This window comes from Pinus tabuliformis, chromosome 4_1, assembly GCF_031772625.1.
Source record: "Pinus tabuliformis cultivar Carrire ecotype Pingquan chromosome 4_1, CPIR1, whole genome shotgun sequence".
Taxonomy (NCBI): Eukaryota; Viridiplantae; Streptophyta; class Pinopsida; order Pinales; family Pinaceae; genus Pinus; species Pinus tabuliformis.
The window spans coordinates 805915023-805936164 of record NC_142303.1 but is presented as its reverse complement, the minus strand read 5'-3'; the positions used below and the strand labels follow the sequence as shown (position 1 = coordinate 805936164).

At 41.6% G+C, this 21142-nt stretch overlaps 1 pseudogene; it reads right to left on the bottom strand.

Annotated features, from left to right (window-relative positions):
- Window positions 1–5428: 5428 nt before the first annotated feature.
- LOC149178668 (apoptosis inhibitor 5-like protein API5 pseudogene) lies at window positions 5429–6430 on the bottom strand (annotated as a pseudogene).
- Window positions 6431–21142: the final 14712 nt, after the last annotated feature.

The following is a 21142-nucleotide window of genomic DNA, read 5'->3' as shown; positions in this document are numbered from 1 at the left end:
TAGACTTTTTTTTAACTTACATACCAATTCTTTCTCACCCTTCACCAAGAAACCTTCATGTTGCTTCCAGTAGATCTCTTCTTCTAGATCACTGTGAAGAAATGTTGTCTTCACATCCATCTTCTCTACCTCAAAATCAAAAGAAACAACAACAGATAAAAGTAATATAATAGAAGCTATCTTAGAAACAAGAGAAAAAATATCACCAAAATCAATTCCCAACACCCGGGAATAACATTTTGATACCAACCAAGATTTGTATTTCTCCACCTTTCCTCCCACATTCATCTTCTTCTTAAATACCCATTTGCTACCAATGGGTTTCCTTCCATCCAACAACTCCACCCAATCCCAAGCCTCATTTTTGTGCAAAGATTCCATTTCATCAACCATGGCCTCTTTCCAGAGTTTGTCATCCTTTGAATCTACTAGTTCCCTTGTAGTTCTGGGATCATCATAAGTAATAGATAAAGTAAAATTTGACTAGAAAGCAGATGGATTATACCTTTCTGGTTACCTTCTTTTTTGAACTATATTCTCACAACCGGAGTTTGTGGCTCTTCATATTCTAATTCCTCTTCTACTGTAGAGTCTAATTCTTCCTCCTTTAGCTCAAACTCTATCTTCTTAGGTTCCTTTGGTAGGAATTAATTTTTAATAACATCTTTCACCTATCTAAACACCACATCTTAGTTGTACACAACCTTCCTTATTTCTGGGTTCCAAAGCTTATAACCTTTTAAACCATCCTTATACCCAATAAAGATGCACTTTTCAGATTTACTATCCAACTTTGTTCCTTTCTCCTTTGGAACATGTACATATGCATCGCATCCAAATATCCTCAGATGTGAAATAGAAGGTTTCTTTCCAATCCATACTTATTATGGAGTCATATCCTCCAATACTAATGAAGGTGATATGTTAACCAAGAAACATGTAGTCTCCACTACCTTTGTCCAGAATTCATGTCCTAACCCGGAATCACTATGCATTCTTCTTGCCCTTTCCATCAACGTATTTTTCATTCTTTCTACAACTCCATTTTTTTCAGGTGTGTATGGAGTAGTATTCTATTTTTCTATACCACACTTCTCATAGAACTCTTAAAATTCCTTCTTGCAAAACTCTCCACCATTATTTGTGCTCAACACCTTTATCTTCTTCTCTGTTTAATTTTCCACCAGAGCCTTAAATTCTTTAAACCTATCAGAGACTTCAGATTTATTCCTGAAGAAATATATCCATGTATTCCTTGAGAAGTCATCGATAAATGATACATAGTACACAGACTTTCCCAGTGATGGAATTGACATAGGTCCAAACACATTACTGCATAAGATCTAATATATGTTTTGCCCTCTTACCACCAAAGGGGAAACGCACCCGATTTTGCTTCCCATATACAAAATTTTCACAAAAATAAAAATCCAAAGAGATATTAGACATACATTCTACCATACCATTACGATGAAGTATTCGAAGGCCCTTCTCTCCAATATGTCCAAGCCTTTGATGCCATTGCATGGCCTTTTCTCCACAGACCACTAGATTTTCTACTCCACTTTCAGGAACCAAAGAATTGTTGCACTCATTAATAACAATGCTACCTTGAAGCTTGTACAGAGTTCCAATCCAAACTCCCCACATCAATACCAGTGCTCCCTGAACCATCATGTGGGGATCTGTCTCGAACACTATTTTTATACCTGCATCATCCAACTTGCTTACACAAATCAAACTTTTGGCCAATGTAGGAATATGCAGGACACTCGAAAGTGTTATAATCCTTCCACCTTGCAACTTCAACTTGAATTTTCTACAACCAATGATTGTAGCCTTCCTGTCATCCCGTAAGAAGACATCACCACCATCATATTTCTCATACTTGCAGAACCACTCTCTATGGGGAGTGAAGTGAAAGAATGCACCTGAGTTAATCAACCATGCCTCATGATCTACATGTGTACTTGAAGAAGAAGCCAAGTACACATCCCCACCTTCATCTGAGGTGGTTTCCACCTCTGCAGAAGGAGCATCATCAAATCCCTTTCCTTTATTAGGAGATTTAGATTTACAATCCCTTTTGAAGTGCCCTTCCTTTCCACATTTCCAGCACACCTTTACAGTTTTTCCTGAAGATTTAGATATCCCACTCGAGGGCTTATTTTTGTTTCTATTCTGGGGCCGTCCTCATACAGATAAGGCATCACCATTCTTTCCCTCCATATTTTTTTGTCTCATCTCCTCTGACAGCAAGGATGAGGCTATTTCATCAAATTGCAAGGCAATTGCATTGCTACCTATTGAAACAACCATACTATCCCATGAATCTGGTAGAGAACACAACAAACTGATGCACTTATCTTCATCTGAAATTTTAATATCAACAGATAATAATTAGATTACCACAATATTAAATGCGTTCATATGTTCTGTCATCGAGTCTCCATCTTTCATCCTCACGTTATACAACTTTTTGTGTAGGAACAGTTTATTCACCATATACTTAGATTGGTACAAAGTCCCTAACTTGTCCCATAAAGGCTCTGTCGAAGCTTCCCCTGATACATTCAAAAATACTGAATCTGAGAAACACAATCATATTGTGATATTTGTCTTCCAGTGCAACTTCACCCAGTCTTCAGCTGACATTGTTGTTGGTTTAGTACTTGAACCTACCGTGATCCACTGATCTTTATCCGCCAACAGATCCTCCATCTTGAGTTTCCACAACTCAAAACTCTGACCATTAAATTTCTCAATCTCTATCTTTCTGCTACTCACCATCTTCTTTCTCCATAAGAATTGATCCCACAGATCTCCCACTGAACAGGGTCTACCATAGCCCCGAACAAAAAACCGCTCAGCAGCAAAGGCATCCCCTTGAAGCCAAAACAACTCTAATACCAAATGTAGGTTTTAACCCCGTATAGAAATTACCTACTTATGAATTCTAAAAACAAAAAATAAACAATCGCGAGAGCATAAAACATAAAACATATATACACTGAGATTTTCCCCTTGATCCCAAAACCACGACTACCAGATTGATTTTTCATTATATTCCTCTCAATGTTACAATACATATATATACATACCAAAGCATCCATAAACCCCAATCCATTAACCTTGGATTAGAACATAACCATATTTCCCTTGACCGGATCTACAAAATACTATGGATTGAAAACCATCGTGCCCAAAACCATGTGCGAAATCCATGCACAAAACCATAGGTAGGTTTGCCCCCCTAATATAGGGTCCAAAAAACATTTCTGGGGTGTTGTCCCAGACCTTGCGCAAGAGGGTTACCACCCCCTTGCATACCCCCCAACAAGGGGGTAGCTACCCCCCTTGTGATCCCCCTGCACGTGGGGTAGTCGTGGAAAGAATATAACAAAACCCAACACATTGCACATTCTCAAGAATAAAGACTCAACCTTGAGACCTTGAACTGTGCAGCTATGAAATAACTTGCCCTCTCTCCCTCCATAAATATGCATTAGGAAAATTCAAGCCTCAAGCCTCAATATTGAGGCCTTGAACCCCTCAACTACGCAATCCCCCAACATGTCCTCCTACCTAAATTGCACATTGGGAAATTTAAAGCCTCAATATTGACCTCTTAAGTTCCTCAAATGCATAGTCACTCGGCCTAGGCCTTTAGAACTACACACTGCACAATTGCAAGCCTCAAGCATCCAGCTTGAGCCCTTGAGCCCCTCAACTTCACATTCCCTCTTCCTAGGCCTCTAGAACTATGCATTACGTAGTCTCAAGGCTCAAACCTCTAGCTTGAGCTCTTGAGTCCCTCAACTACGAAAACCTTTGATCCTATCCATCTTGAACTACACATTGCACAATCTCAGTCGTCATTCCCTAAGCTTAGCCTCCAAAATAGTGCAATATCTAAGATAGACACTCAATTAGTCACTAGTTCCATCCTTGACAAGTGATTTCATGAACCATCTTAGACTAAGAGTTTATCAGACTAATGTTGTCATGTCATGAGCGGGTTGTAGCTGCATGTATTCTATTATTTCATGACAGAATGATAATGAAGGAGATGGGGAAGGATACCATGCTAGAAGACACCTAAGGATCCAAGGAGATAAGATGATCATCAGCTGAGAAGATGAAGGAACACTGGATTACAATAGAAGACCAAAGATCAGGACCACATGAAGACTCCATCTGATTCACAACCCTATTTTTGCTTATTTTTATGTGTTTAAGTTACTCAGTTACATGCTCTTTTATATGCAATTATGTATGCATCCTTGAAGTTAAAATATCTAGATCAAGTTTGGTATCATAGCAGGTCTTCTTAATACGAGTTTCATGAGTGAATGCTAACCAAGAACAAGCTCCAAAGAGGAGAAGGAAAACTTAAATATTTTGATCCCGAAGCAGGGCGTGCACCACGAAGATGAGTGAAGCAACAAAACTTGTAGCTTGTTGGCTTGAATGTGAAGATACACAAGAGTTATTTTGTAATAATAATTTATTATATATAAAAATGTACAAGTGATGATTGAATGATACAATGAGGACCCGCATACATACCTAAGCAGATGTCCTTTCATGACTAGGCATGTCATTTAGACATGCCTTTTCACTTAACTAATGACTACTTAACATAATCATTACTTGATTATTTAGTATTTATATTTATTTATGTTTTATTTTATTTTATATCATTTATGTTTGTACCATTGCCTTCCCCTTCAAAATGCTTTGTCCTCAAAACTTGTTGATGAAAGGACTTGATCTCTTATCTACTACGAATGTCTTCTCTTCACTTGACCACTAATAATTTATTTATTTGACCACATCATTGGTAGCTCATCTTCTATGATTCGCTGGTAACTTTGTTTTGAGTCTAGGGCTAGGTATACTCTTGAACCTAGGGTTATGTCTACTCCTTTTTTTTTCTTTTTTTTTATTATTATTTTTTTAAATATATATAATAATAATTATAATTAAAATAATTATATGAATTGTAATTATTAATTAAGTCATGTTTGATTTTTCATTAAATTTATTGCTACCTAAAAATGATTTGGAGTTGATTGAGCTAAATTTTATTGACATGACTCGATCCGCTGGAAGAAAATACGTGATGTTTGATTATTCATTGTTCGACGTGGAATGGGATGTCAGGTTGTGGAAATAGATAAACTGACGGGCCTGTTTGGTGGCTCGGACAGGAAGTGGAGAGTGGGTGACAAGCACAAGACCAGACAAGGGGGAAGCGATGGCAGAAGGGGAAGGTTTGTGGCCATCGTGACATGATGTGCCTTTTCAAAATGATATCGACAGGGTATATGTCTATCGAAATGGGGAAAATCAACTGACAAATGGTCAACACAAGGGAATACGTCAAGTGGATGGTAGGAATCGAATGGAGCTGACTGAAATCATTTTATCTCTTTAATGTTTGCTTGTCTTGATTAGAAACCTCCCTATTCTTACGCCATGGCATGCATTTATTTAGAAGTTGAAGAATGGACAAAAGAAGATGACGTGCATCCCGAGATGTTGTATAAGGTGAACCTTCAACTAGATTTTTTAAGAGATCCCACATTTTTCCCTCAGGAAGTTTGTCAAAAACAGGAAGTATGTTCTTGTTAAGATAAATAAGGAACTCATTGTTTAATTCCCCCCTCATGTAAAAGGGAAGAGCCATATATAGACAAGATAACAGTTTGTGTATATGATCATTATCTGATTCATTGAAATGTGCATCCAAATATGCTTTCCCTTCAACATTTTCTATAATCTCTTGTGCATGTTCTGCTGGAGCTTTTTCTCCAAAGATTCTCAAATTATTCAGAAATTCCATAAACATCTTGAATTTTGCACCAATGACATCTTGAAAACTCTTCTTAATCATATCATTTACATGCATTTCCATTTCCTCTTGTGGTTTCAATAACTCATCTTTAAGGGAAAACACCTTGTCTTTGACAAAATTCGGTACTCTCTCATGAATGTTCTCATTAGAACTCTCTTTGTGCTTGAAGAGGGTTGTTAACGATGCTTTATTTTCCTGCCTTAAAAAGGACATTAGCACTTTCTGCACAACATCTCTCTCTAGGTTTTCCTCTACTAAAAGGAGTTGTCTAAGCACATCAACAATCTTGGGGACATGCTCTGGTGTGTCCTTGCACAGAAGAGGAAGTCCATGAATTGCTTGCACTCTAATCTCCAACTCATCTTCTTTACACAAATCGAAATGTGCATTGATGGCTTCGGCTGAGAGACTTCGGAAATACTTGAAGAAGCATGGAATAATTTGTGCCGCCAGTTTCTTTGCCTTGCTACTTCCCTTTCTTGTTACTATTATCCCAATGTAATCACTCTCATGCTTGGATTTTTCTTTGGCTTCATTGAGATGCTCCCTATATTCATAGAGTTTCTCCATGTCATTCGCATCTTCATTTCTTTCAAATATATTTGGATGATTGTATACCTTTCTTAGCTACATAACAACGTTGATGAGATCATCTCTATCTTCATGTGGATCTTCTTCATTATGATCAAGTTGATATCCTTCATTATTAAATGTAATGTTTTGTGATTTATTCTCATCATTTTTATCGTGGGTTTCTTCCTCCTCTTTCCCATAATCCTTATCAGCTTCCTTATTATCGATTTTTGCATAACTTTCCTTAAAACTAGATGTAGCTTCTGCACATGATTTTTCTAAACGCCGAAATGCTTCTTGAATTTTACTAAACTTCCCAATGCATTCGCGACGTAAACGTAATGGCATATTGTGCGGCAAACAACATCCAAAGACTTGCATGATTACATGTTGCGCCACAACTTTGATACCACTGAAGCAACAAAACATGTAGCTTGTTGGCTTGAATGTAAAAATACACAAGAGGTATGTTTTAATAATATTTATTATATATAAAAGTGTACACGTGATGATTGAATGTTACAATGAGGACCAACATATATACCTAAGAAGGTGTCCTTTCATGACTGGGTATGTCTTTTAGACATGCCTTTTCACTTAACTAATGACTACGTAACATAATCATTACTTGATTATTTAGTATTTACATTTATTTATGTTTTATTTTATTTTATCCAATTTATGTTCGTAAAAACAAGACATGGAAAATGAGGAAGCTTGAACGGAGGAAGAACTAAATTATCGCAAGATCTTCTTCACCATGGCAGAGAAACTTGACAAGTTGTCTGCAGAGTATGAGAAGAAAATACAGCCTGAGAAGAAAGAGCCAAATGACCATGAATCGGTAAATCATGAAGGTGGAAGAGGAGAGACTCATGAACCACCCTCTCCATCCTCTAGTGACAGTTCTTCTTCTTCTTCTTCTCATCACTCTAACAAGAACCATATGAATACATATAAGAATCCATTTTTAAAGATATATGTAAATTTTGATTTGCCCATATATAATGGAGAATGTAATGCAGAGAAAATAAACAATTGGATTAGACAGATCGAGGTTTATTGTCAGATTCAACAGATCGAGGAAGATGAGGAAAATATCCAATCAACATATCTTTGGCTGAGTGGCACCACTCTCATTTTGTGGGAGAGAAAGTTGTAGAAAGGCAACAAAAACTTGGGTAATCTCTTTTATTCTTGGTCCAATTTTGTTTGTGCATTAAAATATCAGTTATGTCCTTTGGGTTATTGATAAAAGGATTTAATGGAATGGCAATACTTAAGGAAATGAAAGGGTCAAAATGTATAAAGCTTCATAGAAGAGTTTAGAAAACAAGCATTGAATTTTGGCATTTCACTTGATTCACTAGAAACTTTAACAAAGTATATTGGTTCTTTACATAGTTACATCATGAAATATTTGTTATTATTTGAGCCTACTACTATTGATGCAGCCAATGTGAAGGCCATTCACCTTGAATGTAGGGGTAATAATGATAAAGAAGAGAAACCAAATAAATCATCTTTCAAACCTCATAATGGCAAGTTCAAAGAAAAAGGAAAGGGAAAGGACAAGAAGGAAGCTACAACTAAGAAGGAGGAAGGAAAAAATCCATATTGCACACATTGCAAGAAGGAAGGCCATGATGATGAACATCGTTGGAAATTTCATTCAGATTTAAAACTAAATATATTTGGTGGGAATAAAAAGCAAAAGACAGTGGAAACCACACAGGAGGACCCTAGATCTAGTTTTTGTGATGAGCCACTGATCACAACAGTGGGCACACAAGGTACTCTTTCTCTTCATGCTAATGAAAATTATGAATCGCATGCAAGTGCAAGCTCTTCAACTGAGTCTCTTGTTAATGAATGAAAGAGAATTAAATAGTTCCACGTTAAAGTCATAATGAAACATACTAAAGTGGAAACCTTGTTTGATCTAGTATCACCAGAAAATTTGATTTCAGAATGCTTGGTTAAAAGTTAGGATTAGAGACCAAGCCTCACTTTAAACCCTACCGTCTTGGTTGTGTGTGTGATAAATAAAAATTAAATGTAACCAATTAGTGTAGAGCTAGATTTGTGATTGAATCCAAACTAGTAGATGACGTTGATCTTGATGTTGTACCCTTGGATATATGTGGTATTGTATTGGGTAGTTCATATTTATATGATAGGAAAGAAGTTTTCTTTCACCACGAAAACAAGTATCATCTCACGAAATATGAGGTGGAATACATTATTAGAGCTCATTGTGCCAAAATTAGTGTCAGTCTTGTAAGTGCAGGTCAGATGAAGAGATTGATCAATTCCAGTAAAGGGTGCATGTTCATGGTTGTGAGAGAAAAAGATTATGATACATTTGAAGCTTTCCAAGGTTGTGATCCCACACATAAAAAGGAATTGTATGAAATTGTTTCTAACTATGATGGGATTTTTCAGGAACCAAGCAGATTTCCTCAAAAGCATGAGATCCAACATGAGATTCACTTGCAGTAGTGGTGGGCTCCAGTATTGTAGCAATAATGTCACAACTCCTGGGGCTTCCTATCTCTAATTTTATCAACCCGGTAGTTCGTACAAACTTGGAAGCGACGGTGCTGTATGCACAAGTACTAGCTCTTGTCGCAACTGTCACTTGCTCAGCTGGCACAAGTCCGCTAGGGCTCAAGCCAACTTCTATATGCTCTCAGAAGAAGCTTTCTAAATGATGGATGAAGGCTATCTCAGAGGAAATCAATCTACTTTGCAAAAATGAACTGAAAGCCAACCAAAACATGAAACCCTAGTAAACCCTAATCTGACTAGTTTGACCTCTATGATGCAATAGTGAAAGTGCAAATGTCTAAAAATGATGCCATTACTTCTAGTGATGTGAAACGCATGAACTCAAACTACTTCTATGAAAAAGAACATTGTTTTTGTATTTTTGCTTAAGTGGATGGAGTGATTATGAATTTGTTTCTTATTAGGGTTTGGCTGTGCAGAGGTGGTGCGAAGGGAGAGAAAGCTTGGGAAAGGTCAGGAGGGCTAGGAGAGGTTCCAGAGGGTCCCTAGCATCAGTCCACATAAGTCTACAACGTTTAGATGCTCGGCAACCAAGTTTTCAGGCTTCTACAGGATGTCTGCAGGGGATCCTACAGGAAACTAAGGAATTCTACAGGAAGTTTGCTACCTTCTACAGGATGTGCTGTAAGTGGAAGTTTTGGGTGATGGTGAAGTGATGGAGCGGTAGGGGTGGATAGGTACGGTGGAGATGGAACTTGTGATGGCTCAGGGGCAGAGAAATAAGATGGAGAGAGAGTGCATGGAGTTGGTTGGTGGATAGAAGGATGGCAGCAACGAAAGGTCAAAAAAATGAAGCTACGTGGAAATGGATGAGTTGGAAGGTAAACGAGCTAAACAGAGGTCGAGTAGGTGGCTTGAGGAGAGGTTAAGAAGAAGAAGAAGGAAGTAGAATGATATGGAGTAGTGTAAATAAAACAAATTACTTATGTCTTGCACCAAAAACGAGAATTCATTAACCAGTGCTACCTGTGCTATTAAACCAATGAACAACAATGTAAATCATGAAGAAAAGTCGTGCATGGAATTGTAATGACGAAGTATGGCTCAAGAGAAAAATGCATGGAAGGATCCACGATTAAACCGACTGTGTTGCAGCTTGCATAAAAGTAGAAAAGACTGCGTTTTTTTGGTGGTTGGTATAGACTACACCCCAATCCCTAAACAGAGATGGCAGTGGAGGCACTAACAACCTTTTCTTGGAGCTCCAGTGGATTACAAACCTCCTATCCTAATCTAAGCAACTGAAAGTAATTTAACCATAAGCTAATCCTACTCAATCTTATTAAAGAAATCAAATCAGCAAACTGTGTTCTTTGAAATGCATATCAAAACAAGGAAACAAAATGCTGGAAAGAAAGGTAAATAACACTACAAGAAGAGGAGATCTATTGCTCTCAGGTTGGGCCCTAACCTGAGAGTTATAGCTCCCTTAAAAACTCAGAATTAGATCCAAATCTGCTTGCCTTTATTCATAAAAGTCTAATGTCATGCCAAAACTGGCTTACAAAAACAAACACCGAGCTGTGCTCAGAAATTACAATATCAGTCCAAAAGTTCAAAAAGCTCCTAACAAAGGCTACGGCCTTCATATTTATACAAAATGAAGATCAAGCTGGCTTCCTCCATTCGTGGAGCTTGGCTGTCCAACTGAAAGTCAAACTGTTGTAAAACTGCTGATCCTGTAGAATGTGTTGGCTGCCTTTAAGCTCGGTGGGGAGAGCTGTTGGAGCTCGGAGTGAAGGTGAAAATCACGAGGAAGGTCATCAAGACTGTGGACAACCTTCCTATGAACCCGTAATGTCACCTTTGTTGTCTCCTTGTCTCCTTTTGCGTGGTCTTTTGCTCTCTTTAATGCCAAAAACCTGAAATCATCATGTGTTAGCCACATAGATATAATGCCTGCCCTTCTTCCTACAAACAACACGAATATACTTAAGAAATGAATGCATAAGTGGTAAAAGATGAATGGTTGAGCAAGGTAAGTAGGCCAATATGAGCCCAAATTGTACCAAAAATTGGGGCTCATCATCACCCCCCAGCTAAAATATTTGCTCATCCTTGAGCAACTTAGTACAAATCTTCATCCTTCATTGCTTTTACTGCTTCCCTTACATCCCAAGGCTCTGTGGTAGTGTCCTCTTTGCTGATATGAAATCCTGCTTTCCTGTTCACCTCTTCCCATTGTTCACTGTCATCCTCCTCTGTATTGCCTTCAGTCAACCCTAGCAGTAGTGGTGGGCTGAGTTTAAGGCCAATCCAGCTGGCCTGGAGGCTTTGCATGGATTTCTTGTAAAGGTCTACCCTTGCCAAAGCTTCCCTCATCCAAATTGGGGTATGGTACTCTCGGATTTTCAAGCTGTGAGCCAAGGTATTCCATCTACGTGTACATGCTTGGGCAGCACTTTCTCCTAACAATCTTTCCATGTCTTCAAAATGAGCTATGGCTTGGGCCTGTTGGTCCATAAATCTCAAGGAAGTTGTGGGATCAGTAGCCAACTGTTGGTGGGCTGAGATGAGTGCAACCAGATCCTCTGGTTCTGCTCGAATGAACAGTGGCTCGCTCACTTCTCGGTTCATGACCGATTTTGCTTCAGCTGCTCTTTGATCCTCATGGTTTAACCATGAAGCGAATGCCATCAATTGCATATCACCCAAGGCAATATTGGGATCCCAGGAGACTTCATTAGGCAAAGCCAAATTGTGGAGGTAGAATTCTGCTAATTTGGCTTTGTCTTCTGACGAACTAGTACTGCATAATTCCGAAAATTGTTGTGGGTTTTGGATCTGAGAAATACCTCTTTGTGCCAAGGTATTTATTTGGAACTGCAGCCATTGATATTTTAAGTACAATCCATAGGATTTTGTAGGTTGTCTGCACTGTATTGCCTCCATGGCCCAGCTGGCCATGTAGGCCAATTGTGCTTCCTTTTGCTGCAGCTGTTCCTTTAGAGCTTGCACTTCAATTTGTGCCTGTTGTTCTGCTTCCTGTAGAAGTGTCATTGGCTCTTCAAGACCGGTGGTCAGCTCCTTTTTGCCTTGTTGTTCTTTTGTGGCGTCTTTGGAGGATGTACCTGCCCCTGCCCTTAGTTCCTGTAGCTGCAATCTCAGCTTCTGATTTTCTTCCTGTAGAAGCACACGTTGGCAATTAGCCACATGTTTAGCCATGGTGAATTCACTCCTGACCTCCTTGAGTTGCTCTTGTAAAGGGCCTATGTCCACCACACCCTTTGACTTGGCGATCTGCATCCATGTGTGGGAACGAACTCTTTCTTCCTCTAATGCAAAAAATAAGGGTACAGTAAATTTCTGCGGTATGATTTTGCCCGCCTCTAAAAAGGTGTAGTAGGAACTCAGACTAGGCTGAGGGCTGGGCTCTGGTATATGTACTTCTTCTGCCTCTTTAGGTGGCTCTACCTCACCCTCCCTCGGTGGTGATGAGGTTCCTTCTCCTTCCCTCTTCTCCGTTTTTAGTAGCCGGGCCAGAGTGTCCTGTAGAACATTTTCAGCTTCCTGTAGCCGAGTTTTTTTAGTCAACAGGTCTAACCTTTCTTGCCACGTATTTTTCTTTGGACTCCCTTTCTCGTAGGTGACTGTTATCCTTGAGGGGGACTTTTCCTTGGGAGAAGCAGGGGTATCTTCGATGACAATCAGGCTGCTGGACGGAGGCTGTGGCTTGCCCGTCTTTATCCTAACACTTCTTCGAGCTTTAAAGTATAGAGGGGTCTCCCTCTTCCTCTTTTCTTTTGGCTTAGGTGGCGTGCTGAGGCTAGCTAATACAGCTGCTGCCTCCCGTGCCAGAATATCCACCTTCTTCTCTTTGGGTTTCACCTTTTCGGGGCTTCTTGTAGAAGCCCTTGTTTTGGTAATTTTCGGGCTTCCTGTAGAAGACCCTTTTGCCAATTTCGAGCTTCCTGTAGAAGACCCTTTCTCTATTTTCGGGCTTCCTGTAGAAGCCTGTTTCTGCTTTCCTGTAGACACGGGTGTCACCACCTTTGCTTGCTTAGCTACATGGGTTTTGCTTTTTGGTTTGGTTGCAGGTGCTGACGAGGTACTTGGGCTGATGTGGACCACCTCAGCTTTGTCCGTTCTGCTCTTCAACCTCTTTTCTCTCGCTGACAAGATGGGTGTGCCACCTTTTTCTTTGTCATCCTTTTCCTCATGCTTCTTCTTTTGTTCTTTCTTCTGCACTGTGGTCGGGGTCTTCTGGCCTTTCTCTTCCTTTCCCTTGGCCACTGCTTCTTTTTCCTCACTGCTGGAGGAACCCGTTTCTTCAATCAACATTTTTATGTCTCCATCTTTTGTCAAATTCCTGAATGATTCCCATGAGAGGGGAACCTTATATGAATGAAGAACATCCTCCACAAGAAGTTTGATCAACCCATGGTGGGCTACCTGATCTGGTATGCCTTCTTTTAACTTTGTGGCACACTCAATTAGGGATTGTAGCAGGAAATAAGGAATGCTCAGTTTTTGTTCTACAGGAAGATCAATCTGGTGCCTCAATTCAGTGAGCAACCGAAAGTGATATGCGTACACGATGCTAAAATGGCCTTTACAGGTTATATACTTCATGATTTGCAGGCTGACTTCATTCCATGGTGGCAGCAAGCTGGTTCTTCGCACCCCATTTTTGTCCTCCAAGAATTCCTCCTCAGGTGGAAAGAATTCTTTCTTGGCCTGCTGGCTCAACTTCCTTTCCTCCTTATCCCATGGAAAACCCATTGGAAGTTCAGTAATTCGACTGATATATTGCGGGGTGAGCTTGAGGCTTAGACCTCTGAAGTTCACTGTGGCCAATGTCTTGGATTTCGGCTTCAGAGCCTGCAAAAATTCTTCTGCCACTTCATCATCGTAACCCTGCAACTTGTCACAAAAAGATATCCATTGAACCCGTGTGAAGAGCTCTACCACTTCCTGGTTTTCCCTTAATTTGGTTGAATCAGTGGGTTCTCGTCTTATAAACCCACCCGGCATGATAAAACAGTTTTCTTAACCAGAGGTGGTGATTGTGGAAGAGATTTTGGTTTACTGAGACAGAGCGTAGAATGTCATGCACATAACCCACAAAACTTATCCCTGAGGAACTTAACACAGTTTAATTACTCGACATCCTGTAGAATGACAGTATAGGCACAACAGACAACAATTTCACCGTTTTTCTATGACCAGACTGTGGACGACAATTCTGCCACCTTTAATAACCAGTTGCATGAAGAGTTCAGGGTTACCTCTTTAATTGGCCACCTTTTTACGTGAGGCACCCGCTTTCCTGTAGAAAACTGCGTTCCTGTAGGATGACAGCGTTCCTATAGAATGCAGCGCGCGATTTTCGGGAGAGACTGCAGTCGGTCTGCACCTTGGGTGTGCTTATCAATCGTTCTGATAGCCAAAGGCTCGGCGTATCACACTGCAGGAGGATCAGGATAGCCGCTCGAGTTCAAACCGGTGGTTGATAAATGCATGAATGCAATCTAGCCGATTAGATTTTGAATTCGGTGGAATCCGTGGCGCGGGGGTGAGCTATCCCCGCTGGACCATTGGGTGACGTCATCCCATCATTCAACTGCGCGTTCACTTGCTGCCGCATCAATTCCCGCAGATCTGTCGCCGCCTCTTCGGTTAAACTCGGTTTTTTTTCGACGGGATTTCTCTCACGTGCGTGCTGCTATTCTTTTTGTCATGGCCGCCGCCCTCTCATCCAACTAGACCATTAACTGGCTGACGTGGCGGCCAAATGGCCATACGGCCGCTCAACCCATTCACCTTTACACTTAGCAATCAATCAAAGTAACATTCATGCAGTCTGATGGAAGGAAGGGTCGAGACACTTACCTGCGCGGCTGCACACGATGTTTCGGCTCTTTGGACGCTGATGAGTCGATTTACCTGCTGTTGGCGAACTTATACAGGCCCGGAGGTCCATGTTCACAAGCTGTCGTCGATGGATGGGATGCTTCAGTTGCATGTGCCCACGTTTCATTGCATATGGCCTGCGCTGTGAATGGTATCCACTCTAGCAGGCTTAACTGTTACAGGACTCCCGCGGGATGTCTTGGAACAGTTCTTCCTCCTTGGGTGCATGTTGCACAACGATGGATGGCCTCACGATCATGCTCTCGGAGCTTCTGGCTGACTGTGATGAATATGGTGTGAGATCTCTAGCGCTTTTTCCATTTACAATTTGCTTTTTCTCGAGACTCATCGATCTGCTTTGCTGGTGCAAGTAACTTTGTTGCATGTCGACAAGGATGGTGGAACAAGATAACAGCAATGTGCATGGTTGACAACAGTGGCGTGCATGCGTCCAAACCGATCCTTAGCCGTTAGATCTCCTCATGAAATGAATTCTGGCCCGTTCTGAGCTTCTACAGGAAGCTTCCTGTAGAAATACAGCGCTTCCTGTAGAAAGGATGCGTTCCTGTAGAGAGTCTGCACCTTCCTGTAGAAGATCTGCATCTTCCTGTAGAAACTTTGCATTTTCCTGTAGAAAATCTGCGTCTTCCTGTAGAAGACTCAAGCTGTAATGAAATTCCACATACCTTGGAGAAAATGAGTATTCTTGGAGGAGGTGCTGGTGAGGTGTCCTGGCTGCATGATGAGGACCCTTGGCTTTGAGTTGAGAGGCTTCCTCTCCTCCATAGAACATCTGCATGCAATTTTACATAATGAATCTGCTGACCTTGTTTTTCTTTTGTTTTTTTTTTCTCTTTTTTTTCTTTTTTCTCTTTTTTTTTGAAAGATTACAGGGGCGCCTCATTGAGGTTTTCACCCTTGCCATCTGCCTTAAGCGCCTCAAAGAGGTTTTCACTCAAGGATCTTTTTCCAATCTCTCTTTTTTTTTTTGAAAAGACAATAGGGGCGCCTCAATGAGGTTTTCACCCCTACCACCTGCCTTGGGCGCCTCAAAAAGGTTTTCACCCAAGGATCTTTATTATTATTATTATTATTATTTTTAGATTCTTCAGGGTATGCCCAACGCAGAGGCAGAACCCTTCTCTATGACCAACACTGCCTTCTCCATAGTTTTGATGAACTCTTGTCTTGAGGGAGGCTTCCTGTAGATCTTCAATCGATGCCCATTGACAAGCATGGGGATGGCTTCCTCATCAATGGTCCGAATAAGAATAGATCCATTGTCATGACATTTTTCCACTGAATATGGCCCTAGCCATCTGGTTCTCAGCTTCCCTTGAAATCTTTGTATCTGGAGTCATACAACAAAGCCCAATCTCCCGGCTGAAATTGCTTGTCATGGAGATGTTGGTCATGCCACACCTTTCTCTGAAGTTGAACCACTTCTGAGTGAAGGAGGGCCTGCATTCGGTGCTCATCCAGGCCATTCAGCTGCAATAGCCTTTCTTGTTGTGCATGGCTGAGATCTAGGTCCAGCTGAGCTGCCATCCTCAAAGTGTTGTATTCAAACTCAATGGACAGCAAAGCTTTCTTCCCATAGACCAGCTCATAAGGTGTGAAGCCGGTGGTGGTCTTCCAAGTGGTGTTGTAAGCCCATGTGGCTTCAACCAGGTGATCTGCCCAGTCCTTTCTACTGCTGCTCACCACCTTAGTCAAGATCCCTTCTAATGCTCTATTGGTGACTTCCACCTGCCCATTTGCTTGAGGGTGATAGGGGGTGGAAGTCCTATGCTTGATCTTGTGATGAGCTAGTAGATCTTCAACCGGGTTGGAGGTGAACTGGCTCCCTTGATCGGTGACCAGCTCTCTTGGATAGCCAAACTTATAGAAGATGTTTTCTCTTAGGAACTCTGCCACCTTTTCTTCTGTTACTGCTTTGATTGCTTTGGTCTCTGCCCACTTTGTCAGGTAGTCAGTGCACACAATGATGTAAGACCTTTGCCTCGAAGGAGGGTTGATTGGACCCACAAAGTCCATACCCTACTTCTCAAATGGCTCAAGAGTCACTTGAGGTTGGAGAGGCATCTCATCTCTTTGGGTCGGTTTCCCCATTCTTTGGCATTGGTCACACTGGCTGACATATCTTCTGACATCTTGATGAAGTGTGGGCCAATAGTAGCCTGCCTGCAGGATTTTGAAGGCAGTTCTCTTTGCTACAAAATGTCCTCCACAAGGCCCATCATGACAAGTGAGGAGGATATCAAAGACTTCCTCCTCCCTTACACAACGCCTTAAGATCTGATCGGGGCCAAGCTTGAACAGATTGCCCCCGATCCAAGTAAACGAGGCACTTTTTCTGATGATTCTGCTCTTCTCTCTGGAAGATAGGTGCGGAGGGAACTGTGCTGAAACAAGGTAGTTTTCTATATCAGCAAACCATGGAGAGAGTACTGAAATAGCAAACAGATGTTCATCGGGCATCTGGTCATCCACCGTTCCATCCTCATCTACAGACAAATCCAATCTAGATAAAAAGTCAGCAACAAAAATACAAAAACTGTGGACTCTCCGATCAATAATTCAACAATGGTCAAATCAAACTGCTGCAATAAAAGTAACCATCTAATAATACGAGCATTCACATCTGGTTTATTCATTAAATATCTAATTGCAGCATGGTCTGTATGTACAAAGGTTTGATAGCCAGTAATATAATGTCGGAACTTGTTCAGTGCATGGACCACAGCCAAGAATTCTTTCTCGGTTACAGTGTAATTCAACTCAGCTTTGGACAAGTTTTTGCTAACAAAGTAAATGGCATATGGAAGTTTTTGCTCAACTTGTCCTAAAGCTGCACCTATGGCTTTGTTCGAGGCATCAGTGTGGATGTGGAAAGGTAGGGCCCAGTTTGGACCTCTCAGGATTGGGGCTGACACCAACTTGTCCTTCAATTCATTTAAAGCCCTCTGACAATCGTCAGTCCATTTAAACTCCAAATCTTTTGCCAACAGGCCAAACAATGGTGAGGCTAGCTTGATGAAGTCTTTAATGAATCTTCAGTAATATCCTGCTAATCCCAAGAAACTCCGAACATCCCTTACCTTTTGAGGAGGTGGAACCTTCTTGATGAGAGCAATTTTGTTAGGATCCACCTGTAACCCTTGGCAAGAAATGGTATGGCCTAGCACGGTCCCTTCAGTCATTAGGAATTCACATTTTTCAGGACTAAGGGACAAGTTCATCTCAATGCATTTGGTTAGGACTTTTCCCAGATTGGACAATGCTTCCTGGAAGTTGGCCCCATAAGGAGTAAAGTCATCCATATAGATTTCCACTGCATCATGGACCAGCTCCGAGAAGATGCTTAAGACAACTCTCTGGAAAGTAGCAGGAGCATTGCATAGCCCAAAGGGAAGGACTCGGTAGGCAAAGGTGCCCCAAGGACAAGTGAAGGTGGTCTTATCTTGGTCTTCCGGGCTGATTTGGATTTGGTTGTACCCGCTAAACCCATCCAGGAAAGAGAAGAACTTCTTTCCTGCCAGTCCATCCAACACTTGATCTATGAAAGGTAGAGGGAAATGGTCTTTCTTGGTAGCTTTGTTCAGTTCTCGGTAGTCCACACAGATTCTCCATTTCCTATTTTTCTTGGGAACCAACACCAGAGGGGACACCCATTCACTATCTGAGATGGGGTAGATGAATCCGGCATCCAACAGTTTTTGCAATTCTTCCTTGACAATGTCCTTAAGAGCTGGATTCATTCTCCTCTGGGGTTGCCTAACCGGCTTACAATCCTCTTTCATGTATATGTGATGGGTACAAACCGAAGGATGGACTCCTTTCATCTCCTTATAGCTCCAAGCAAAAGCATCTAGGTGACTGGCCAACAGGCTACACAGCTCCTTTTCCTGGGAAGGAGATAGGGAGGAGCTGATCTTCAACATTCTCTCAGGGCCGAACTCCACATTCTTGACTCTGGGAGTGACAGGGTTGGTTGTACAAAGATCCACTAAGGTGCTAGCTTGGGCATCCTCCACCAATTTCTCTAAGGATAGAGCACTGGAAGGTGGATTCTGGATCAAGGTCTCAATCAAGTCATCCTCGGTTGGGGGGTCTCTTCTGGTGGTATCTAGGGTGCACAGAGGTGCTGAGTACACCTCGTCTTCCTCTCCTTCCTCTAACCAGAGTGGTAAGTCATGCTCTAAGGAGGGTTGGGCAGGAGGGTATAGGACTAGCTGTTTGGACATAGGACCATTTTTGATGGTCATATTTCCTGCACGGCAACTTATGTAAGCATCTGCAGTGGCTAACCAAGGCCTTCCCAAAATGAGAGGATATCCAGTAAGCTTTGCCTTGGGTTGCAGAACCAAGAAATCTGCAGGGTATTCCCAAGAGTCGATAGAGGCCAAGACATCATCCACAATCCCTTCGGGAGTCACAGTGGAGCGATCTGCTAATTGCAGTACTGTCGAGGTCTTCCTCAAGGAACCCTGAAGATTGAGTTTGAGCATGGTATCCCTGGTCATCACATTAATGGCAGCCCCCAGATCGATCAAGGTGTGAGGTATGATGGTGCCATTGATGTGGACATCTACTACAGGACTTCCAGGATCTAGGTACTTTGGGCAGATGACTTGTCCTAACATAAGGTCAGACAGTTGTCCTATGACATTGATGGTTGAAGCATCTTTCTTCCGCCTGCCTGGGTGTTTGAAACACTTTTCCTTAACCAGTTTGTTGTATATTGGCACATCCTTGATGGCTTGGAGGAGTGGTATTTTTACACACAACTGCTTGAGCTCACCCAGAAGCTCATCCTCTTCTGGGTTGGGTTGTGTGGTGGCTGTCAGTCTCTCAGGAAAGGGTGGAATAGCCTTCGGTTCACTTTCCTGTTTATCTTCCTCATCCTCTAGGGGAGGAGGTTGGCGATCTGGTAGAGTCTTTCCAAATCGAAGATTGATCTCCTGGATCTCCACAGCATAGGTAGGGCATGAGGTTTCCCCAGTGTATACCTGTTGGGCCTGTCTATTGTTGGGGTTCGGGTTCGGTTGAGCAGGCATTTGAGGTTTCCTTGGAGGAGCAGGAGGTAATGGCTGAGGTTGAACTGGTGGTGGAGGCAAAATGGTGGGAGGAGTATTGTACTGGGGCCTCCACCCCGACTGAGGTGCATTCCACTGAGGCTGTGGCTGGGCATGTGAATGATATGAATGAGAAGTAGGTTGAGTAGGGTACTGAGGTGGATAAGACCATGGAGGAGGCATAGACCAGGAAGGATGAGCAGGGGGACCTTCTATTCTCTCATCTTCTCTTCTATTGTCAGCCATAGCTTCAGATGGAGTGGTCTCTAACTCTTCTTCTACTATAGGATCTTTGTATATCTCGGGATGTTCACCTATAGGTTCTTCTCGGTCACTGTCACCAAAGAAGAGAGAAGGGTGACTCAGTGATGTGGTGGGGGTGTTGGGTAGGAATTTGCCTGATTTATCTCGGTTCCTACGAGGCATGAAATGGAAAAGACTTTCTTTTTTGATTGTTTTTGCTTTTTTTGGTACCTGCAAAACTGAAACAGATTGATCTACAACTAACTATAAAGATGCAGAATTAAACTGAAAGCAGGAAAGAACTAATCTACTTTGCTCAAATGAAATTGCAGGAATGGAAATGCTAGTCTACGCTTGCAGAATTGAAACACTAGTCTATGCTTGCAGAAATGAAAGGCTAATCTACGAAAGCAGGAAATGCTAATCTATGAAAGCAGGAAATGTCTATGCTACTTTTGCAGAATGGAAATGAAATAAACTACTTAGCAGAAGATTGTAGTGGAAAATAGAAGAAAAGCAACAATTACTAATACTCTGACGCTTCCCCGGCAACGGCGCCAAAAAGATGGTGGGCTCCAGTATTGTAGCAATAATGCCACAACTCCTGGGGCTTCCTATCTCTAATTTTATCAACCCGGTAGTTCGTACAAACTTGGAAGCGATGGTGCTGTATGCACAAGTACTAGCTCTTGTCGCAGCTGTCACTTGGTCAGCTGGCACAAGTCCGCTAGGACGAAGGCTATATGCTCTCAGAAGAAGCTTTCTAAATGATGGACGAAGGCTATCTCAGAGGAAATCAATCTACTTTGCAAAAATGAACTGAAAGCCAACCAAAACATGAAACCCTAGTAAACCCTAATCTGACTAGTTTGACCTCTATGATGCAATAGTGAAAGTGCAAATGTCTAAAAATGATGCCATTACTTCTAGTGATGTGAAATGCATGAACTCAAACTACTTCTAT